We start from the raw sequence: 24,126 nt of genomic DNA, 5'->3' as shown, positions 1-24,126 counted from the left end.
TGCAAGGTAATAAATTAGATGACATAACAGGATGCAGGGTAAGAAATAAAATGACAACACCGGATGATGGATAATAAATAAAAAGACGTCATAGAATGGTAGACCTTAAATAAAATGACATCAGAGGATGAGAGCTAAGAAAGGAAATGCCATCACATTACGCCAGGTAATAAGTAAGAGGACATTACAGGATGGTGGATAACAAAGCAAATGACATCACACGATGCTGGATAATAAATCAAAAGACGTCACAGAATGGTAGACCTTAAATAAAATGACATCAGAGGATGAGAGCTAAGAAAGGAAATGACATCACATTATGCTAGGTAAAAAGTAAGAGGACATTACAGGATGCTGGGCAATAACCAAAATGACATCACAAAATGGTGGATAAAAAATAGAAAGATGTCAAAGAACGGCAGACCTTAAATAAAATGCCATCAGAGGATGACAGCTAAGAAAGGAAATGACATCACATTATGCAAGGTAATAAATAAGATGACATTACAGGATGCCGGATAAAAAATAAAAAGACGTCACTTAATGGTAGACATTAATTAAAATGACATCAGAGGATGAGAGCTAAGAAAGGAAATGACTTCACATTAAGCCAGGTAATAAGTAAGAGGACATTACAGAATGGTGGACAATAAACAAAATGATATCACAGGATGCTGGACAACAAATAAAAAGACGTCACAGAATGGTAGACCTTAAGTAATATGACATCAGAGGATGAGAACTGAGAAAGTTAATGACATCAGATTATGCTTGGTAAAAATAAGAGGACATAACAGAATGGTGGGTAATAAACAAAATGACATCACAGGATGCTTGATAATAAATAAGAAGATGTCACAGAATGGCAGACCCAAAATAAAATGACATCAGAGGATGAGAGTTAACAAAGGAAATGCCATCATATTTTGCAAGGGAATAAATTACATGCCATTACAGGATGCTGGGTAATAAACAAAATGACATCACAATGCTGGATATTAAATAAAAAGACATCACAGAATGGTAGAGTTTAAATAAATTGACGTGACAGGATGGTAGGTCACAAAAGAAATAACATCACAGTACGCTAGGGAGCAAATAACAGGATATGACAGGATGTGAAGTAATAAATGTAAATGACATCACAGGATGCTGAATAAAGTATAAAAAAACATCACAGAATGGTAGACCTTAAATAAAGTGACATCAGAAGATTGGAGCTAACAAGGGAAATGAGATCACATTATACTAGGTAATATGTAAGAGCACGTTACAGGATGCTGGGTAATAACAAAAATGACATCAGAGGATGCTGAATAAAGTATAAAAAACCATCACAGAATGGTAGATCTTAAATAAAGTGACATCAGAGGATGAGAGCTAAAAAGGAAATGACATCACATTATGCAAGGTAATATATTAGATGACATAACAGGATGCTGAGTAAGAAATAAAATGACAACACGGAATGGTGGATAATAAATAAAAAGACATCACACAATGGCAGACCTTAAATAAATTGACATCAGAGGATAAGAGGTAAGAAAGGAAATGACATCACATTATGCAAGGTAATAAATTAGATGACATAACAGGATGAAGGGAAAGAAATAAAATGACAACACAGGATGATGGATAATAAACAAGAAGACGTCACAGAATGGCAGACCCCAAATAAAATGACATCAGAGGATGAGAGCTAACAAAGGAAATGCCATCACATTATGCAAGGTAATAAATTAGATGACATCACAGGATGCTGGGTAAGAAACCAAGTGACATCTCAATGCTGGATAATAAATAAAAAGACATCACAGAATGGTAGAGTTTAAATAAATTGACATGACATGATGGTAGGTCACAAAGGAAATAACATCACAGTATGCTAGGTAGCAAATAACAGGATATGACAGGATGTGAAGTAATAAATGAAATGACATCACAGGATGCTGACTAAAGTATAAAAAACCTCACAGAATGGTAGACCTTAAATAAAGTGACATCAGAAGATTGGAGCTAACAAGGGAAATGAGATCACATTATACTAGGTAATATGTAAGAGCACGTTACAGGATGCTGGGTAACAACAAAAATGACATCACAGGATGCTGAATAAAGTATAAAAAAACATCACAGAATGGTAGATCTTAAATAAAGTGACATCAGAGGATGAGAGCTAAAAAGGAAATGACATCACATTATGCAAGGTAATATATTAGATGACATAACAGGATGCTGAGTAAGAAATAAAATGACAACACGGAATGATGGATAATAAATAAAAAGACATCACACAATGGCAGACCTTAAATAAATTGACATCAGAGGATAAGAGGTAAGAAAGGAAATGACATCACATTATGCAAGGTAATAAATTAGATGACATAACAGGATGAAGGGAAAGAAATAAAATGACAACACAGGATGATGGATAATAAATAAAAAGACGTCATAGAATGGTAGACCTTAAATAAAATGACATCAGAGGATGAGAGCTAAGAAAGGAAATGCCATCACATTACGCCAGGTGATAAGTAAGAGGACATTACAGGATGGTGGATAACAAACCAAATGACATCACACGATGCTGGATAATAAATCAAAAGACGTCACAGAATGGTAGACCTTAAATAAAATGACATCAGAGGATGAGAGCTAAGAAAGGAAATCACATCACATTATGCTAGGTAAAATGTAAGAGGACATTACAGGATGCTGGGTAATAACCAAAATGACATCACAAAATGCTGGATAAAAAATAAAAAGATGTCAAAGAACGGCAGACCTTAAATAAAATGACATCAGAGGATGACAGCTAAGAAGGGAAATGACATCACAATATGCAAGGTAATAAATAAGATGACATTACAGGATGCCGGATAAAAAATAAAAAGACGTCACTTAATGGTAGACATTAATTAAAATGACATCAGAGGATGAGAGCTAAGAAAGGAAATGACTTCACATTAAGCCAGGTAATAAGTAAGAGGACATTACAGAATGGTGGACAATAAACAAAATGACATCACAGGATGCTGGACAATAAATAAAAAGACGTCACAGAATGGTAGACCTTAAATAATATGACATCAGAGGATGAGAGCTGAGAAATTTAATGACATCAGATTATGCTTGGTAAAAATAAGAGGACATTACAGAATGCTGGGTAATAAACAAAATGACATCACAGGATGCTGGATAATAAACAAGAAGACGTCACAGAATGGCAGACCCCAAATAAAATGACATCAGAGGATGAGAGCTAACAAAGGAAATGCCATCACATTATGCAAGGTAATAAATTAGATGACATCACAGGATGCTGGGTAAGAAACCAAGTGACATCTCAATGCTGGATAACAAATAAAAAGACATCACAGAATGGTAGAGTTTAAATAAATTGACATGACATGATGGTAGGTCACAAAGGAAATAACATCACAGTATGCTAGGTAGCAAATAAGAGGATATGACAGGATGTGAAGTAATAAATAAAATGACATCACAGGATGCTGAAGAAAGTATAAAAAAACATCACAGAATGGTAGACCTTAAATAAATTGACATCAGAAGATTGGAGCTAACAAGGGAAATGAGATCACATTATACTAGGTAATATGTAAGAGCATGTTACAGGATGCTGGGTAATAAAAAAATGATATCACAGGATGCTGCATAACAAATACAAAGACGTCACAGGCTGGTAGACCTTAAATAAAATGACATCAGAGGATGAGAGCTAACAAAGGAAACGCCATCACGTTATGCTAGGTAATAAATTTGATGACATTTCAGGATGCTGGGTAATAAATAGAATGGCAGCACAGGATGTTGCAAAACAAATAAAAAGACGTCACAGCATTTTGGACCTAAAATGAAATGACATCAGAGGATGAGAGGTAACAAAGGAAATGCCATCATATTATGCAAGGGAATAAATTAAATGCCATGACAGGATGCTGGGTAATAAACAAAATGACATCACAATGCTGGATATTAAATAAAAAGACATCACAGAATGGTAGAGTTTAAATAAATTGACGTGACAGGATGGTAGGTCACAAAGGAAATAACATCACAGTACGCTAGGTAGCAAATAACAGGATATGACAGGATGTGAAGTAATAAATGAATTGACATCACAGGATGCTGAATAACGTATAAAAAACATCACAAAATGGTAGACCTTAAAAAAGTGACATCAGAAGATTGGAGCTAACAAGGGAAATGAGATCACATTATACTAGGTAATATGTAAGAGCACGTTACAGGATGCTGGGTAATAACAAAAATGACATCACAGAATGCTGAATAAAGTATAAAAAAACATGACAGAATGGTAGATCTTAAATAAAGTGACATCAGAGGATGAGAGGTAAAAAGGAAATGACATCACATTATGCAAGGTAATATATTAGATGACATAACAGGATGCTGAGTAAGAAATAAAATGACAACACGGAATGATGGATAATAAATAAAAAGACATCACACAATGGCAGACCTTAAATGAATTGACATCAGAGGATAAGAGGTAAGAAAGGAAATGACATCACATTATGCAAGGTAATAAATTAGATGACATAACAGTATGCCGGATAAAAAATAAAAAGACGTCACTTACTGGTAGACATTAATTAAAATGACATCAGAGGATGAGAGCTAAGAAAGGAAATGACTTCACATTAAGCCAGGTAAGAAGTAAGAGGACATTACAGAATGGTGGACAATAAACAAAATGACATCACAGGATGCTGGACAATAAATAAAAAGACGTCACAGAATGGTAGACCTTAAGTAATATGACATCAGAGGAGGAGAGCTGCGAAAGTTAATGACATCAGATTATGCTTGGTAAAAATAAGAGGACATTACAGAATGCTGGGTAATAAACAAAATGACATCACAGGATGGTGGATAATAAATAAGAAGATCTCACCGAATGGCAGACCCAAAAAAAAATGACATCAGAAGATGAGAGTTAACAAAGGAAATGCCATCACATTGTGCAAGGGAATAAATTAGATGCCATTACAGGATGTTGGGTAATAAACAAAATGACATCACAATGCTGGATATTAAATAAAAAGACATCACAGAATGGTAGAGTTTAAATAAATTGACGTGACAGGATGGTAGGTCACAAAGGAAATAACATCACAGTACTCTAGGTAGCAAATAACAGGATATGACAGGATGTGAAGTAATAAATGAATTGACATCACAGGATGCTGAATAAAGTATAAAAAACATCTCAAAATGGTAGACCTTAAATAAAGTGACATTAGAAGATTGGAGCTAACAAGGGAAATGAGATCACATTATACTAGGTAATATGTAAGAGCACGTTACAGGATGCTGGGTAATAACAAAAATGACATCACAGGATGCTGAATAAAGTATAAAAAAACATGACAGAATGGTAGATCTTAAATAAAGTGACATCAGAGGATGAGAGCTAAAAAGGAAATGACATCACATTATGCAAGGTAATATATTAGATGACATAACAGGATGCTGAGTAAGAAATAAAATGACAACACGGAATGATGGATAATAAATAAAAAGACATCACACAATGGCAGACCTTAAATAAATTGACATCAGAGGATAAGAGGTAAGAAAGGAAATGACATCACATTATGCAAGGTAATAAATTAGATGACATAACAGTACGCCGGATAAAAAATAAAAAGATGTCACTTACTGGTAGACATTAATTAAAATGACATCAGAGGATGAGAGTTAAGAAAGGAAATGACTTCACATTAAGCCAGGTAAGAAGTAAGAGGACATTACAGAATGGTGGACAATAAACAAAATGACATCACAGGATGCTGGACAATAAATAAAAAGACGTCACAGAATGGTAGACCTTAAGTAATATGACATCAGAGGAGGAGAGCTGAGAAAGTTAATGACATCAGATTATGCTTGGTAAAAATAAGAGGACATTACAGAATGCTGGGTAATAAACAAAATGACATCACAGGATGCTGGATAATAAATAAGAAGATGTCACCGAATGGCAGACCCAAAAAAAAAAATGACATCAGAAGATGAGAGTTAACAAAGGATATGCCATCACATTGTGCAAGGGAATAAATTAGATGCCATTACAGGATGTTGGGTAATAAACAAAATGACATCACAATGCTGGATATTAAATAAAAAGACATCACAGAATGGTAGAGTTTAAATAAATTGACGTGACAGGATGGTAGGTCACAAATGAAATAACATCACAGTACGCTAGGTAGCAAATAACAGGATATGACAGGATGTGAAGTAATAAATGAAATGACATCACAGGATGCTGAATAAAGTATAAAAGACATCACAGAATGGTAGACCTTAAATAAAGTGACATCAGACGATAAGAGTAAGAAAGGAAATGACATCACATTATGCAAGGTAATAAATTAGATGACATAACAGGATTTGGGGTAAGAAATAAAATGACAACACCGGATGATGGATAATAAATAAAAAGACGTCATAGAATGGTGGACCTTAAATAAAATGACATCAGAGGATGAGAGCTAAGAAAGGAAATGCCATCACATTACGCCAGGTAATAAGTAAGAGGACATACAGTATGGTGGATAATAAACCAAATGACATCACACGATGCTGCATAATAAATCAAAAGACGTCACAGAATGGTAGACCTTAAAAAAAATTACATCAGAGGATGAGAGCTAAGAAAGTAAATGACTTCACATTAAGCCAGGTGATAAATAAGAGGACATTACAGAATGGTGGATAATAAACAAAATGACATCACAGGATGCTGGACAAAAAATAAAAAGACGTCACAGAATGGCAGACCCAAAATAAAATGACATCAGAGGATGAGAGCTAACAAAGGAAATGCCATCACATTATGCTAGGTAATAAATTAGATTACAATCCAGGATGCTGGGAAAGAAATAAAATGACATCACAGGATGTTGCATAATAAAAAAAAAAGACGTCACAGTATGGGAGACCTAAAATGAAATGATATCAGAGGATGAGAGTAAACAAAGGAAATGCCATCATATTATGCAATGGAATAAATTAGATGACATTACAGGATGCTGGGTAAGAAACAAAATGACATCTCAGTGCTGTATAAGAAATAAAAAGACATCACAGAATGGTAGATTCTAAATAAATTGACATGACACAATGGTAGGTCAGAAAGGAAATAACATCACAGCATGCTAGGTAATAAATAACAGGACATGACAGGATGCGAAGTAATAAATCAAATGACATCACAGGATGCTGAACAAAGTATAAAAAAACATCACAGAATGGTAGACCTTAAATAAAGTGACATCAGAAGATTGGAGCTAAAAAGGGAAATGAGATCACATCATACTAGGTAATATGTAAGAGAACGTTACAGGAGGCTGGATAATAACAAAAATGACATCACAGGATGCTGAATAAAGTATAAAAAACATCACAGAATGGTAGATCTTAAATAAAGTGACATCAGAGGATGAGAGCTAAAAAGGAAATGACATCACATTATGCAAGGTAATATATTAGATGACATAACAGGATGCTGAGTAAGAAATAAAATGACAACACGGAATGATGGATAATAAATAAAAAGACATCACACAATGGCAGACCTTAAATAAACAGAAATCAGAGGATAAGAGGTAAGAAAGGAAATGACATCACATTATGCAAGGTAATAAATTAGACGACATAACAGGATGCAGGGTAAGAAATAAAATGACAACACCGGATGATGGATAATAAATAAAAAGACGTCATAGAATGGTAGACCTTAAATAAAATGACATCAGAGGAGGAGAGCTGAGAAAGTTAATGACATCTGATTATGCTTGGTAAAAATAAGAGGACATTACAGAATGCTGGGTAATAAACAAAATGACATCACAGGATGCTGGATCATAAATAAGAAGACGACACAGAATGGCAGACCCAAAATAAAATGACATCAGAGGATGAGAGTTAACAAAGGAAATGCCATCACATTATGCAAGGGAATAAATTAGATGCCATTACAGGATGCTGGGTAATAAACAAAATGACATCACAATGCTGGATATTAAATGAAAAGATGTCACAGAATGGTAGAGTTTAAATGTATTGACGTGACAGGATGGTAGGTCACAAAGGAAATAACATCACAGTACGCTAGGTAGCAAATAACAGGATATGACAGGATGTGAAGTAATAAATGAAATGACATCACAGGATGCTGAACAAAGTATAAAAAAACATCACAGAATGGTAGACCTTAAATAAAGTGACATCAGAAGATTGGAGCTAACAAGGGAAATGAGATCACATTATACTAGGTAATATGTAAGAGCACGTTACAGGATGCTGGGTAACAACAAAAATGACATCACAGGATCCTGAATAAAGTATAAAAGAACATCACAGAATGGTAGATCTTAAATAAAGTGACATCAGAGGATGAGAGCTAAAAAGGAAATGACATCACATTATGCAAGGTAATATATTAGATGACATAACAGGATGCTGAGTAAGAAATAAAATGACAACACGGAATGATGGATAATACATAAAAAGACATCACACAATGGCAGACCTTAAATAAACAGACATCAGAGGATAAGAGGTAAGAAAGGAAATGACATCACATTATGCAAGGCAATAAATTAGACGACATAACAGGATGAAGGGTAAGAAATAAAATGACAACACCGGATGATGGATAATAAATAAAAAGACGTCATAGAATGGTAGACCTTAAAGAAAATGACATCAGAGGATGAGAGCTAAGAAAGGAAATGCCATCACATAACGCCAGGTAATAAGTAAGAGGACATTACAGGATGGTGGATAACAAAGCAAATGACATCACACGATGCTAGAAAATAAATCAAAAGACGTCACAGAATGGTAGACCGTAAATAAAATGACATCAGAGGATGAGAGCTAAGAAAGGAAATGACATCACATTATGATAGGTAAAAAGTAAGAGGACATTACAGGATGCTGGGCAATAACCAAAATGACATCACAAAATGCTGGATAAAAAATAAAAAGATGTCAAAGAACGGCAGACCTTAAATAAAATGACATCAGAGGATGACAGCTAAGAAAGGAAATGACATCACATTATGCAAGGTAATAAATAAGATGACATTACAGGATGCCGGATAAAAAATAAAAAGACGTCACTTAATGGTAGATATTAATTAAAATGACATCAGAGGATGAGAGCTAAGAAAGGAAATGACTTCACATTAAGCCAGGTAATAAGTAAGAGGACATTACAGAATGGTGGACAATAAACAAAATGACATCACAGGATGCTGGACAATAAATAAAAAGACGTCACAGAATGGTAGACCTTAAGTAATATGACATCAGAGGAGGAGAGCTGAGAAAGTTAATGACATCAGATTATGCTTGGTAAAAATAAGAGGACATTACAGAATGCTGGGTAATAAACAAAATGACATCACAGGATGCTGGATAGTAAATAAGAAGATGTCACAGAATGGCAGACCCAAAATAAAATTACATCAGAAGATGAGAGTTAACAAAAGAAATGGCATCACATTATGCAAGGGAATAAATTAGATGCCATTACAGGATGTTGGGTAATAAACAAAATGACATCACAATGCTGGATATTAAATAAAAAGACATCATAGAATGGTAGAGTTTAAATAAATTGACGTGACAGGATGGTAGGTCACAAAGGAAATAACATCACAGTACGCTAGGTAGCAAATAACAGGATATGACAGGATGTGAAGTAATAAATGAAATGACATCACAGGATGCTGAACAAAGTATAAAAAAACATCACAGAATGGTAGACCTTAAATAAAGTGACATCAGAAGATTGGAGCTAACAGGGGAATTGAGATCCCATTATACTAGGTAATATGTAAGAGCACGTTACAGGATGCTGGGTAATAACAAAAATGACATCACAGGATGCTGAATAAAGTATAAAAAAACATCACAGAATGGTAGATCTTAAATAAAGTGACATCAGAGGATGAGAGCTAAAAAGGAAATGACATCACATTATGCAAGGTAATATATTAGATGACATAACAGGATGCTGAATAAGAAATAAAATGACAACACGGAATGATGGATAATAAATAAAAAGACATCACACAATGGCAGACCTTAAATAAACAGACATCAGAGGATAAGAGGTGAGAAAGGAAATGACATCACATTATGCAAGGTAATAAATTAGACGACATAACAGGATGCAGGGTAAGAAATAAAATGACAATAGGGGATGATGGATAATAAATAAAAAGACGTCACTTAATGGTAGACCTTAAATAAAATGACATCGGAGGATGAGAGCTAAGAAAGGAAATGCCATCACATTACGCCAGGTAATAAGTAAGAGGACATTACAGAATGGTGGATAACAAAGCAAATGACATCACACGATGCTGGATAATAAATCAAAAGACGTCACAGAATGGTATACCTTAAATAAAATGACATCAGAGGATGAGAGCTAAGAAAGGAAATGACATCACATTATGCTAGGTAAAAAGTAAGAGGACATTACAGGATGCTGGGCAATAACCAAAATGACATCACAAAATGCTGGATTAAAAATAAAAAGATGTCAAAGAACGGCAGACCTTAAATAAAATGAGATCAGACGATGACAGCTAAGAAAGGAAATGACATCACATTATGCAAGGTAATAAATAAGATGACATTACAGGATGCCGGATAAAAAATAAAAAGACGTCACTTAATGGTAGACGTTAATTAAAATGACATCAGAGGATGAGAGCTAAGAAAGGAAATGACTTCACATTAAGCCAGGTAAGAAGAAAGAGGACATTACAGAATGGTGGACAATAAACAAAATGACATCACAGGATGCTGGACAATAAATAAAAAGACGTCACAGAATGGTAGACCTTAAGTAATATGACATCAGAGGAGGAGAGCTGAGAAAGTTAATGACATCAGATTATGCTTGGTAAAAATAAGAGGACATTACAGAATGCTGGGTAATAAACAAAATGACATCACAGGATGCTGGATCATAAATAAGAAGACGACACAGAATGGCAGACCCAAAATAAAATGACATCAGAGGATGAGAGTTAACAAAGGAAATGCCATCACATTATGCAAGGGAATAAATTACATGCCATTACAGGATGCTGGGTAATAAACAAAATGACATCACAATACTGGATATTAAATGAAAAGATGTCACAGAATGGTAGAGTTTAAATGTATTGACGTGACAGGATGGTAGGTCACAAAGGAAATAACATCACAGTACGCTAGGTAGCAAATAACAGGATATGACAGGATGTGAAGTAATAAATGAAATGACATCACAGGATGCTGAACAAAGTATAAAAAAACATCACAGAATGGTAGACCTTAAATAAAGTGACATCAGAAGATTGGAGCTAACAAGGGAAATGAGATCACATTATACTAGGTAATATGTAAGAGCACGTTACAGGATGCTGGGCAACAACAAAAATGACATCACAGGATCCTGAATAAAGTATAAAAAAAATCACAGAATGGTAGATCTTAAATAATGTGACATCAGAGGATGAGAGCTAAAAAGGAAATGACATCACATTATGCAAGGTAATATATTAGATGACATAACAGGATGCTGAGTAAGAAATAAAATGACAACATGGAATGACGGATAATAAATAAAAAGACATCACACAAAGGCAGACCTTAAATAAACAGACATCAGAGGATAAGAGGTAAGAAAGGAAATGACATCACATTATGCAAGGTAATAAATTAGACGACATAACAGGATGAAGGTTAAGAAATAAAATGACAACACCGGATGATGGATAATAAATAAAAAGACGTCATAGAATGGTAGACCTTAAATAAAATGACATCAGAGGATGAGAGCTAAGAAAGGAAATGCCATCACATAACGCCAGGTAATAAGTAAGAGGACATTACAGGATGGTGGATAACAAAGCAAATGACATCACACGATGCTGGATAATAAATCAAAAGACGTCACAGAATGGTAGACCTTAAATAAAATGACATCAGAGGATGAGAGCTAAGAAAGGAAATGACATCACATTATGCTAGGTAAAAAGTAAGAGGACATTACAGGATGCTGGGCAATAACCAAAATGACATCACAAAATGCTGGATAAAAAATAAAAAGATGTCAAAGAACGGCAGACCTTAAATAAAATGACATCAGAGGATGACAGCTAAGAAAGGAAATGACATCACATTATGCAAGGTAATAAATAAGATGACATTACAGGATGCCGGATAAAAAATAAAAAGACGTCACTTAATGGTAGACGTTAATTAAAATGACATCAGAGGATGAGAGCTAAGAAAGGAAATGACTTCACATTAAGCCAGGTAAGAAGTAAGAGGACATTACAGAATGGTGGACAATAAACAAAATGACATCACAGGATGCTGGACAATAAATAAAAAGACGTCACAGAATGGTAGACCTTAAGTAATATGACATCAGAGGAGGAGAGCTGAGAAAGTTAATGACATCAGATTATGCTTGGTAAAAATAAGAGGACATTACAGAATGCTGGGTAATAAACAAAATGACGTCACAGGATGCTGGATAATAAATAAGAAGATGTCACAGAATGGCAGACCCAAAATAAAATGACATCAGAAGATGAGAGTTAACAAAGGAAATGGCATCACATTATGCAAGGGAATAAATTAGATACCATTACAAGATGTTGGGTAATAAACAAAATGACATCACAATGCTTGATATTAAATAAAAAGACATCATAGAATGGTAGAGTTTAAATAAATTAACGTGACAGGATGGTAGGTCACAAAGGAAATAACATCACAGTACGCTAGGTAGCAAATAACAGGATATGACAGGATGTGAAGTAATAAATGAAATGACATCACAGGATGCTGAACAAAGTATAAAAAAACATCACAGAATGGTAGACCTTAAATAAAGTGACATCAGAAGATTGGAGCTAACAAGGGAAATGAGGTCACATTATACTAGGTAATATGTAAGAGCACGTTACAGGATGCTGGGTAATAACAAAAATGACATCACAGGATGCTGAATAAAGTATAAAAAAACATCACAGAATGGTAGATCTTAAATAAAGTGACATCAGAGGATGAGAGCTAAAAAGGAAATGACATCACATTATGCAAGGTAATATATTAGATGACATAACAGGATGCTGAGTAAGAAATAAAATGACAACATGGAATGATGGATAATAAATAAAAAGACATCACACAATGGCAGACCTTAAATAAACAGACATCAGAGGATAAGAGGTAAAAAAGGAAATGACATCACATTATGCAAGGTAATAAATTAGACGACATAACAGGATGAAGGGTAAGAAATAAAATGACAAAACCGGATGATGGATAATAAATAAAAAGATGTCATAGAATGGTAGACCTTAAATAAAATGACATCAGAGGATGAGAGCTAAGAAAGGAAATGCCATCACATAACGCCAGGTAATAACTAAGAGGACATTACAGGATGGTGGATAACAAAGCAAATGACATCACACGATGCTGGATAATAAATCAAAAGACGTCACAGAATGGTAGACCTTAAATGAAATGACATCAGAGGATGAGAGCTAAGAAAGGAAATGACATCACATTATGCTAGGTAAGAAGTAAGAGGACATTACAGGATGCTGGGCAATAACCAAAATGACATCACAAAATGCTGGATTAAAAATAAAAAGATGTCAAAGAACGGCAGACCTTAAATAAAATGAGATCAGACGATGACAGCTAAGAAAGGAAATGACATCACATTATGCAAGGTAATAAATAAGATGACATTACAGGATGCCGGATAAAAAATAAAAAGACGTCACTTAATGGTAGACGTCAATTAAAATGACATCAGAGGATGAGAGCTAAGAAAGGAAATGACTTCACATTAAGCCAGGTAAGAAGTAAGAGGACATTACAGAATGGTGGACAATAAACAAAATGACATCACAGGATGTTGGACAATAAATAAAAAGACGTCACAGAATGGTAGACCTTAAGTAATATGACATCAGAGGAGGAGAGCTGAGAAAGTTAATGACATCAGATTATGCTTGGTAAAAATAAGAGGACATTACAGAATGCTGGGTAATAAACAAAATGACATCACAGGATGCTGGATCATAAATAAGAAGACGACACAGAATGGCAGACCCAAAATAAAATGACATCAGAGGATGAGAGTTAACAAAGGAAATGCCATCACATTATGCAAGGGAATAAATTAGATGCCATTACAGGATGTTGGGTAATAAACAAAATGACATCACAATGCTTGATATTAAATAAAAAGACATCATAGAATGGTAGAGTTTAAATAAATTAACGTGACAGGATGGTAGGTCACAAAGGAAATAACATCACAGTACGCTAGGTAGCAAATAAAAGGATATGACAGGATGTGAAGTAATAAATGAAATGACATCACAGGATGCTGAACAAAGTATAAAAAAACATCACAGAATGGTAGACCTTAAATAAAGTGACATCAGAAGATTGGAGCTATCAAGGGAAATGAGATCACATTATACTAGGTGATATGTAAGAGCACGTTACAGGATGCTGGGTAACAACAAAAATGACATCACAGGATTCTGAATAAAGTATAAAAAAACATCACAGAATGGTAGATCTTAAATAAAGTGACATCAGAGGATGAGAGCTAAAAAGGAAATGACATCACATTATGCAAGGTAATAAATAAGATGACATTACAGGATGCCGGATAAAAAATAAAAAGACGTCACTTAATGGTAGACGTTAAATAAAATGACATCAGAGGATGAGAGCTAAGAAAGGAAATGCCATCACATAACGCCAGGTAATAAGTAAGAGGACATTACAGGATGGTGGATAACAAAGCAAATGACATCACACGATGCTGGATAATAAATCAAAAGACGTCACAGAATGGTAGACCTTAAAGAAAATGACATCAGAGGATGAGAGCTAAGAAAGGAAATGACATCACATTATGCTAGGTAAAAAGTAAGAGGACATTACGGGATGCTGGGTGATAACCAAAATGACATCACAAAATGCTGGATAAAAAATAAAAAGATGTCAAAGAACGGCAGACCTTAAATAAAATGACATCAGAGGATGACAGCTAAGAAAGGAAACGACATCACATTATGCAAGGTAATAAATAAGATGGCATTACAGGATGCCGGATAAAAAATAAAAAGACGTCACTTAATGGTAGACATTAATTAAAATGACATCAGAGGATGAGAGCTAAGAAAGGAAATGACTTCACATTAAGCCAGGTAAGAAGTAAGAGGACATTACAGAATGGTGGACAATAAACAAAATGACATCACAGGATGCTGGACAATAAATAAAAAGACGTCACAGAATGGTAGACCTTAAGTAATATGACATCAGAGGAGGAGAGCTGGGAAAGTTAATGACATCAGATTATGCTTGGTAAAAATAAGAGGACATTACAGAATGCTGGGTAATAAACAAAATGACATCACAGGATGCTGGATAATAAATAAGAAGATGTCACAGAATGGCAGACCCAAAATAAAATGACATCAGAAGATGAGAGTTAACAAAGGAAATGGCATCACATTATGCAAGGGAATAAATTAGATGCCATTACAGGATGTTGGGTAATAAACAAAATGACATCACAATGCTTGATATTAAATAAAAAGACATTATAGAATGGTAGAGTTTAAATAAATTGACGTGACAGGATGGTAGGTCACAAAGGAAATAACATCACAGTACGCTAGGTAGCAAATAACAGGATATGACAGGATGTGAAGTAATAAATGAAATGACATCACAGGATGCTGAACAAAGTATAAAAAAACATCACAGAATGGTAGACCTTAAATAAAGTGACATCAGAAGATTGGAGCTAACAAGGGAAATGAGATCACATTATACTAGGTAATATGTAAGAGCACGTTACAGGATGCTGGGTAATAACAAAAATGACATCACAGGATGCTGAATAAAGTATAAAAAAACATCACAGAATGGTACATCTTAAATAAAGTGACATCAGAGGATGAGAGCTAAAAAGGAAATGACATCACATTATGCAAGGTAATATATTAGATGACATAACAGGATGCTGAGTAAGAAATAAAATGACAACACGGAATGATGGATAATAAATAAAAAGACATCACACAATGGCAGACCTTAAACAAATTGACATCAGAGGATAAGAGGTAAGAAAGGAAATGACATCACATTATGCAAGGTAATAAATTAGATGACATAACAGTATGCCGGATAAAAAATAAAAAGACGTCACTTACTGGTAGACATTAATTAAAATGACATCAGAGGATGAGAGCTAAGAAAGGAAATGACTTCACATTAAGCCAGGTAAGAAGTAAGAGCACATTACAGAATGGTGGACAATAAACAAAATGACATCACAGGATGCTGGACAATAAATAAAAAGACGTCACAGAATGGTAGACCTTACGTAATATGACATCAGATGAGGAGAGCTGAGAAAGTTAATGACATCAGATTATGCTTGGTAAAAATAAGAGGACATTACAGAATGCTGGGTAATAAACAAAATGACATCACAGGATGGTGGATAATAAATAAGAAGATGTCACAGAATGGCAGACCCAAAAAAAATTGACATCAGAAGATGAGAGTTAACAAAGGAAATGCCATCACATTGTGCAAGGGAATAAATTAGATGCCATTACAGGATGTTGGGTAATAAACAAAATGACATCACAATGCTGGATATTAAATAAAAAGACATCACAGAATGGTAGAGTTTAAATAAATTGACGTGACAGGATGGTAGGTCACAAAGGAAATAACATCACAGTACGCTAGGTAGCAAATAACAGGATATGACAGGATGTGAAGTAATAAATGAAATGACATCACAGGATGCTGAATAAAGTATAAAAGACATCACAGAATGGTAGACCTTAAATAAAGTGACATCAGACGATAAGAGTAAGAAAGGAAATGACATCACATTATGCAAGGTAATAAATTAGATGACATAACAGGATTTGGGGTAAGAAATAAAATGACAACACCGGATGATGGATAATAAATAAAAAGACGTCATAGAATGGTGGACCTTAAATAAAATGACATCAGAGGATGAGAGCTAAGAAAGGAAATGCCATCACATTACGCCAGGTAATAAGTAAGAGGACATACAGTATGGTGGATAATAAACCAAATGACATCACACGATGCTGCATAATAAATCAAAAGACGTCACAGAATGGTAGACCTTAAAAAAAATGACATCAGAGGATGAGAGCTAAGAAAGTAAATGACTTCACATTAAGCCAGGTGATAAATAAGAGGACATTACAGAATGGTGGATAATAAACAAAATGACATCACAGGATGCTGGACAAAAAATAAAAAGACGTCACAGAATGGCAGACCCAAAATAAAATGACATCAGAGGATGAGAGCTAACAAAGGAAATGCCATCACATTATGCTAGGTAATAAATTAGATTACAATCCAGGATGCTGGGAAAGAAATAAAATGACATCACAGGATGTTGCATAATAAAAAAAAAGACGTCACAGTATGGGAGACCTAAAATGAAATGATATCAGAGGATGAGAGTAAACAAAGGAAATGCCATCATATTATACAATGGAATAAATTAGATGACATTACAGGATGCTGGGTAAGAAACAAAATGACATCTCAGTGCTGTATAAGAAATAAAAAGACATCACAGAATGGTAGATTCTAAATAAATTGACATGACACGATGGTAGGTCAGAAAGGAAATAACATCACAGCATGCTAGGCAATAAATAACAGGACATGACAGGATGCGAAGTAATAAATCAAATGACATCACAGGATGCTGAACAAAGTATAAAAAAACATCACAGAATGGTAGACCTTAAATAAAGTGACATCAGAAGACGGGAGCTAACAAGGGAAATGAGATCACATTATACTAGGTAATATGTAAGAGCACGTTACAGGATGCTGGGTAATAACAAAAATGACATCACAGGATGCTGAATAAAGTATAAAAAAACATCACAGAATGGTAGATCTTAAATAAAGTGACATCAGAGGATGAGAGCTAAAAAGGAAATGACATCACATTATGCAAGGTAATATATTAGATGACATAACAGGATGCTGAGTAAGAAATACAATGACAACACGGAATGATGGATAATAAATAAAAACACATCACACAATGGCAGACCTTAAATAAACAGACATCAGAGGATAAGAGGTAAGAAAGGAAATGACATCAAATTATGCAAGGTAATAAATTAGACGACATAACAGGATGCAGGGTAAGAAATAAAATGACAACACCGGATGATGGATAATAAATAAAAAGACGTCATAGAATGGTAGACCTTAAATAAAATGACATCAGAGGAGGAGAGCTGAGAAAGTTAATGACATCAGATTATGCTTGGTAAAAATAAGAGGACATTACAGAATGCTGGGTAATAAACAAAATGACATCACAGGATGCTGGATCATAAATAAGAAGACGACACAGAATGGCAGACCCAAAATAAAATGACATCAGAGGATGAGAGTTAACAAAGGAAAGGCCATCACATTATGCAAGGGAATAAATTAGATGCCATTACAGGATGCTGGGTAATAAACAAAATGACATCACAATGCTGGATATTAAATGAAAAGATGTCACAGAATGGTAGAGTTTAAATGTATTGACGTGACAGGATGGTAGGTCACAAAGGAAATAACATCACAGTACGCTAGGTAGCAAATAACAGGATATGACAGGATGTGAAGTAAAAAATGAAATGACATCACAGGATGCTGAACAAAGTATAAAAAAACATCACAGAATGGTACACCTTAAATAAAGTGACATCAGAAGATTGGAGCTAACAAAGGAAATGAGATCACATTATACTAGGTGATATGTAAGAGCCCTTTACAGGATGCTGGGTAACAACAAAAATGACATCACAGGATCCTGAATAAAGTATAAAAAAACATCACAGAATGGTAGATCTTAAATAAAGTGACATCAGAGGATGAGAGCTAAAAAGGAAATGACATCACATTATGCAAGGTAATATATTAGATGACATAACAGGATGCTGAGTAAGAAATAAAATGACAACACGGAATGATGGATAATAAATAAAAAGACATCACACAATGGCAGACCTTAAATAAACAGACATCAGAGGATAAGAGGTAAGAAAGGAAATGACATCACATTATGCAAGGTAACAAATTAGACGACATAACAGGATGAAGGGTAAGAAATAAAATGACAACACCGGATGATGGATAATAAATAAAAAGACGTCACTTAATGGTAGACCTTAAATAAAATGACATCAGAGGATGAGAGCTAAGAAAGGAAATGCCATCACATTACGCCAGGTAATAAGTAAGAGGACATTACAGGATGGTGGATAACAAAGCAAATGACATCACACGATGCTGGATAATAAATCAAAAGACGTCACAGAATGGTAGACCTTAAATAAAATGACATCAGAGGATGAGAGCTAAGAAAGGAAATGACATCACATTATGCTAGGTAAAAAGTAAGAGGACATTACAGGATGCTGGGCAATAACCAAAATGACATCACAAAATGCTGGATTAAAAATAAAAAGATGTCAAAGAACGGCAGACATTAAATAAAATGAGATCAGACGATGACAGCTAAGAAAGGAAATGACATCACATTATGCAAGGTAATAAATAAGATGACATTACAGGATGCCGGATAAAAAATAAAAAGACGTCACTTACTGGTAGACGTTAATTAAAATGACATCAGAGGATGAGAGCTAAGAAAGGAAATGACTTCACATTAAGCCAGGTAAGAAGTAAGAGGACATTACAGAATGGTGGACAATAAACAAAATGATATCACAGGATGCTGGACAATAAATAAAAAGACGTCACAGAATGGTAGACCTTAAGTAATATGACATCAGAGGAGGAGTGCTGAGAAAGTTAATGACATCAGATTATGCTTGGTAAAAATAAGAGGACATTACAGAATGCTGGGTAATAAACAAAATGACATCACAGGATGCTGGATAATAAATAAGAAGATGTCACAGAATGGCAGACCCAAAATAAAATGACATCAGAAGATGAGAGTTAACAAAGGAAATGGCATCACATTATGCAAGGGAATAAATTAGATGCCATTACAGGATGTTGGGTAATAAACAAAATGACATCACAATGCTTGATATTAAATAAAAAGACATCATAGAATGGTAGAGTTTAAATAAATTGACGTGACAGGATGGTAGGTCACAAAGGAAATAACATCACAGTACGCTAGGTAGCAAATAACAGGATATGACAGGATGTGAAGTAATAAATGAAATGACATCACAGGATGCTGAACAAAGTATAAAAAAACATCACAGAATGGTAGACCTTAAATAAAGTGACATCAGAAGGTTGGAGCTAACAAGGGAAATGAGATCACATTATACTAGGTAATATGTAAGAGCACGTTACAGGATGCTGGGTAATAACAAAAATGACATCACAGGATGCTGAATAAAGTATAAAAAAACATCACAGAATGGGAGATCTTAAAGAAAGTGACATCAGAGGATGAGAGCTAAAAAGGAAATGACATCACATTATGCAAGGTAATATATTAGATGACATAACAGGATGCTGAATAAGAAATAAAATGACAACACGGAATGATGGATAATAAATAAAAAGACATCACACAATGGCAGACCTTAAATAAACAGACATCAGAGGATAAGAGGTAAGAAAGGAAATGACATCACATTATGCAAGGTAATAAATTAGACGACATAACAGGATGCAGGGTAAGAAATAAAATGACAATACTGGATGATGGATTATAAATAAAAAGACGTCACTTAATGGTAGACCTTAAATAAAATGACATCGGAGGATGAGAGCTAAGAAAGGAAATGCCATCACATTACGCCAGGTAATAAGTAAGAGGACATTACAGGATGGTGGATAACAAAGCAAATGACATCACACGATGCTGGATAATAAATCAAAAGACGTCACAGAATGGTAGACCTTAAATAAAATGACATCAGAGGATGAGAGCTAAGAAAGGAAATGACATCACATTATGCTAGGTAAAAAGTAAGAGGACATTACAGGATGCTGGGCAATAACCAAAATGACATCACAAAATGCTGGATTAAAAATAAAAAGATGTCAAAGAACGGCAGACCTTAAATAAAATGACATCAGAGGATGACAGCTAAGAAAGGAAATGACATCACATTATGCAAGGTAATAAATAAGATGACATTACAGGATGCCGGATAAAAAATAAAAAGACGTCACTTAATGGTAGACATTAATTAAAATGACATCAGAGGATGAGAGCTAAGAAAGGAAATGACTTCACATTAAGCCAGGTAAGAAGTAAGAGGACATTACAGAATGGTGGACAATAAACAAAATGACATCACAGGATGCTGGACAATAAATAAAAAGACGTCACAGAATGGTAGACCTTAAGTAATATGACATCAGAGGAGGAGAGCTGAGAAAGTTAATGACATCAGATTATGCTTGGTAAAAATAAGAGGACATTACAGAATGCTGGGTAATAAACAAAATGACGTCACAGGATGCTGGATAATAAATAAGAAGATGTCACAGAATGGCAGACCCAAAATAAAATGACATCAGAAGATGAGAGTTAACAAAGGAAACGGCATCACATTATGCAAGGGAATAAATTAGATGCCATTACAGGATGTTGGGTAATAAACAAAATGACATCACAATGCTGGATATTAAATAAAAAGACATCATAGAATGGTAGAGTTTAAATAAATTGACGTGACAGGATGGTAGGTCACAAAGGAAATAACATCACAGTACGCTAGGTAGCAAATAACAGGATATGACAGGATGTGAAGTAAAAAATGAAATGACATCACAGGATGCTGAACAAAGTATAAAAAAACATCACAGAATGGTAGACCTTAAATAAAGTGACATCAGAAGATTGGAGCTAACAAGGGAAATGAGATCACATTATACTAGGTAATATGTAAGAGCACGTTACAGGATGCTGGGTAATAACAAAAATGACATCACAGGATGCTGAATAAAGTATAAAAAAATGACAGAACGGTAGATCTTAAATAAAGTGACATCAGAGGATGAGAGCTAAAAAGGAAATGACATCACATTATGCAAGGTAATATATTAGATGACATAACAGGATGCTGAGTAAGAAATAAAATGACAACACGGAATGATGGATAATAAATAAAAAGACATCACACAATGGCAGACCTTAAATAAACAGACATCAGAGGATAAGAGGTAAGAAAGGAAATGACATCACATTATGCAAGGTAATAAATTAGACGACATAACAGGATGAAGGGTAAGAAATAAAATGACAACACCGGATGATGGATAATAAATAAAAAGACGTCACTTAATGGTAGACCTTAAATAAAATGACATCAGAGGATGAGAGCTAAGAAAGGAAATGCCATCACATTACGCCAGGTAATAAGTAAGAGGACATTACAGGATGGTGGATAACAAAGCAAATGACATCACACGATGCTGGATAATAAATCAAAAGACGTCACAGAATGGTAGACCTTAAATAAAATGACATCAGAGGATGAGAGCTAAGAAAGGAAATGACATCACATTATGCTAGGTAAAAAGTAAGAGGACATTACAGGATGCTGGGCAATAACCAAAATGACATCACAAAATGCTGGATTAAAAATAAAAAGATGTCAAAGAACGGCAGACCTTAAATAAAATGAGATCAGACGATGACAGCTAAGAAAGGAAATGACATCACATTATGCAAGGTAATAAATAAGATGACATTACAGGATGCCGGATAAAAAATAAGAAGACGTCACTTAATGGTAGACGTCAATTAAAATGACATCAGAGGATGAGAGCTAAGAAAGGAAATGACTTCACATTAAGCCAGGTAAGAAGTAAGAGGACATTACAGAATGGTGGACAATAAACAAAATGACATCACAGGATGCTGGACAATAAATAAAAAGACGTCACAGAATGGTAGACCTTAAGTAATATGACATCAGAGGAGGAGAGCTGAGAAAGTTAATGACATCAGATTATGCTTGGTAAAAATAAGAGGACATTACAGAATGCTGGGTAATAAACAAAATGACATCACAGGATGCTGGATAATAAATAAGAAGATGTCACAGAATGGCAGACACAAAAAAAAATGACATCAGAAGATGAGAGTTAACAAAGGAAATGCCATCACATTATGCAAGGGAATAAATTAGATGCCATTACAGGATGTTGGGTAATAAACAAAATGACATCACAATGCTGGATATTAAATAAAAAGACATCATAGAATGGTAGAGTTTAAATAAATTGACGTGACAGGATGGTAGGTCACAAAGGAAATAACATCACAGTACGCTAGGTAGCAAATAACAGGATATGACAGGATGTGAAGTAATAAATGAAATGACATCACAGGATGCTGAATAAAGTATAAAAAAACATCACAGAATGGTAGACCTTAAATAAAGTGACATCAGAAGATTGGAGCTAACAAGGGAAATGAGATCACATTATACTAGGTAATATGTAAGAGCACGTTACAGGATGCTGGGTAATAACAAAAATGACATCACAGGATGCTGAATAAAGTATAAAAAAACATCACAGAATGGTAGATCTTAAATAAAGTGACATCAGAGGATGAGAGCTAAAAAGGAAATGACATCACATTATGCAAGGTAATATATTAGATGACATAACAGGATGCTGAGAAAGAAATAAAATGACTACACGGAATGATGGATAATAAATAAAAAGAAATCACACAATGGCAGACCTTAAATAAACAGACATCAGAGGATAAGAGGTAAGAAAGGAAATGACATCACATTATGCAAGGTAATAAATTAGACGACATAACAGGATGCAGGGTAAGAAATAAAATGACAACACCGGATGATGGATAATAAATAAAAAGACGTCATAGAATGGTAGACCTTAAATAAAATGACATCAGAGGATGAGAGCTAAGAAAGGAAATGCCATCACATTACGCCAGGTAATAAG

The sequence above is a fragment of the Notamacropus eugenii genome, chromosome X (genome assembly GCF_028372415.1).
Source record: "Notamacropus eugenii isolate mMacEug1 chromosome X, mMacEug1.pri_v2, whole genome shotgun sequence".
NCBI classification, from domain to species: domain Eukaryota; kingdom Metazoa; phylum Chordata; class Mammalia; order Diprotodontia; family Macropodidae; genus Notamacropus; species Notamacropus eugenii.
Note: the sequence above shows the minus strand (reverse complement) of the source record.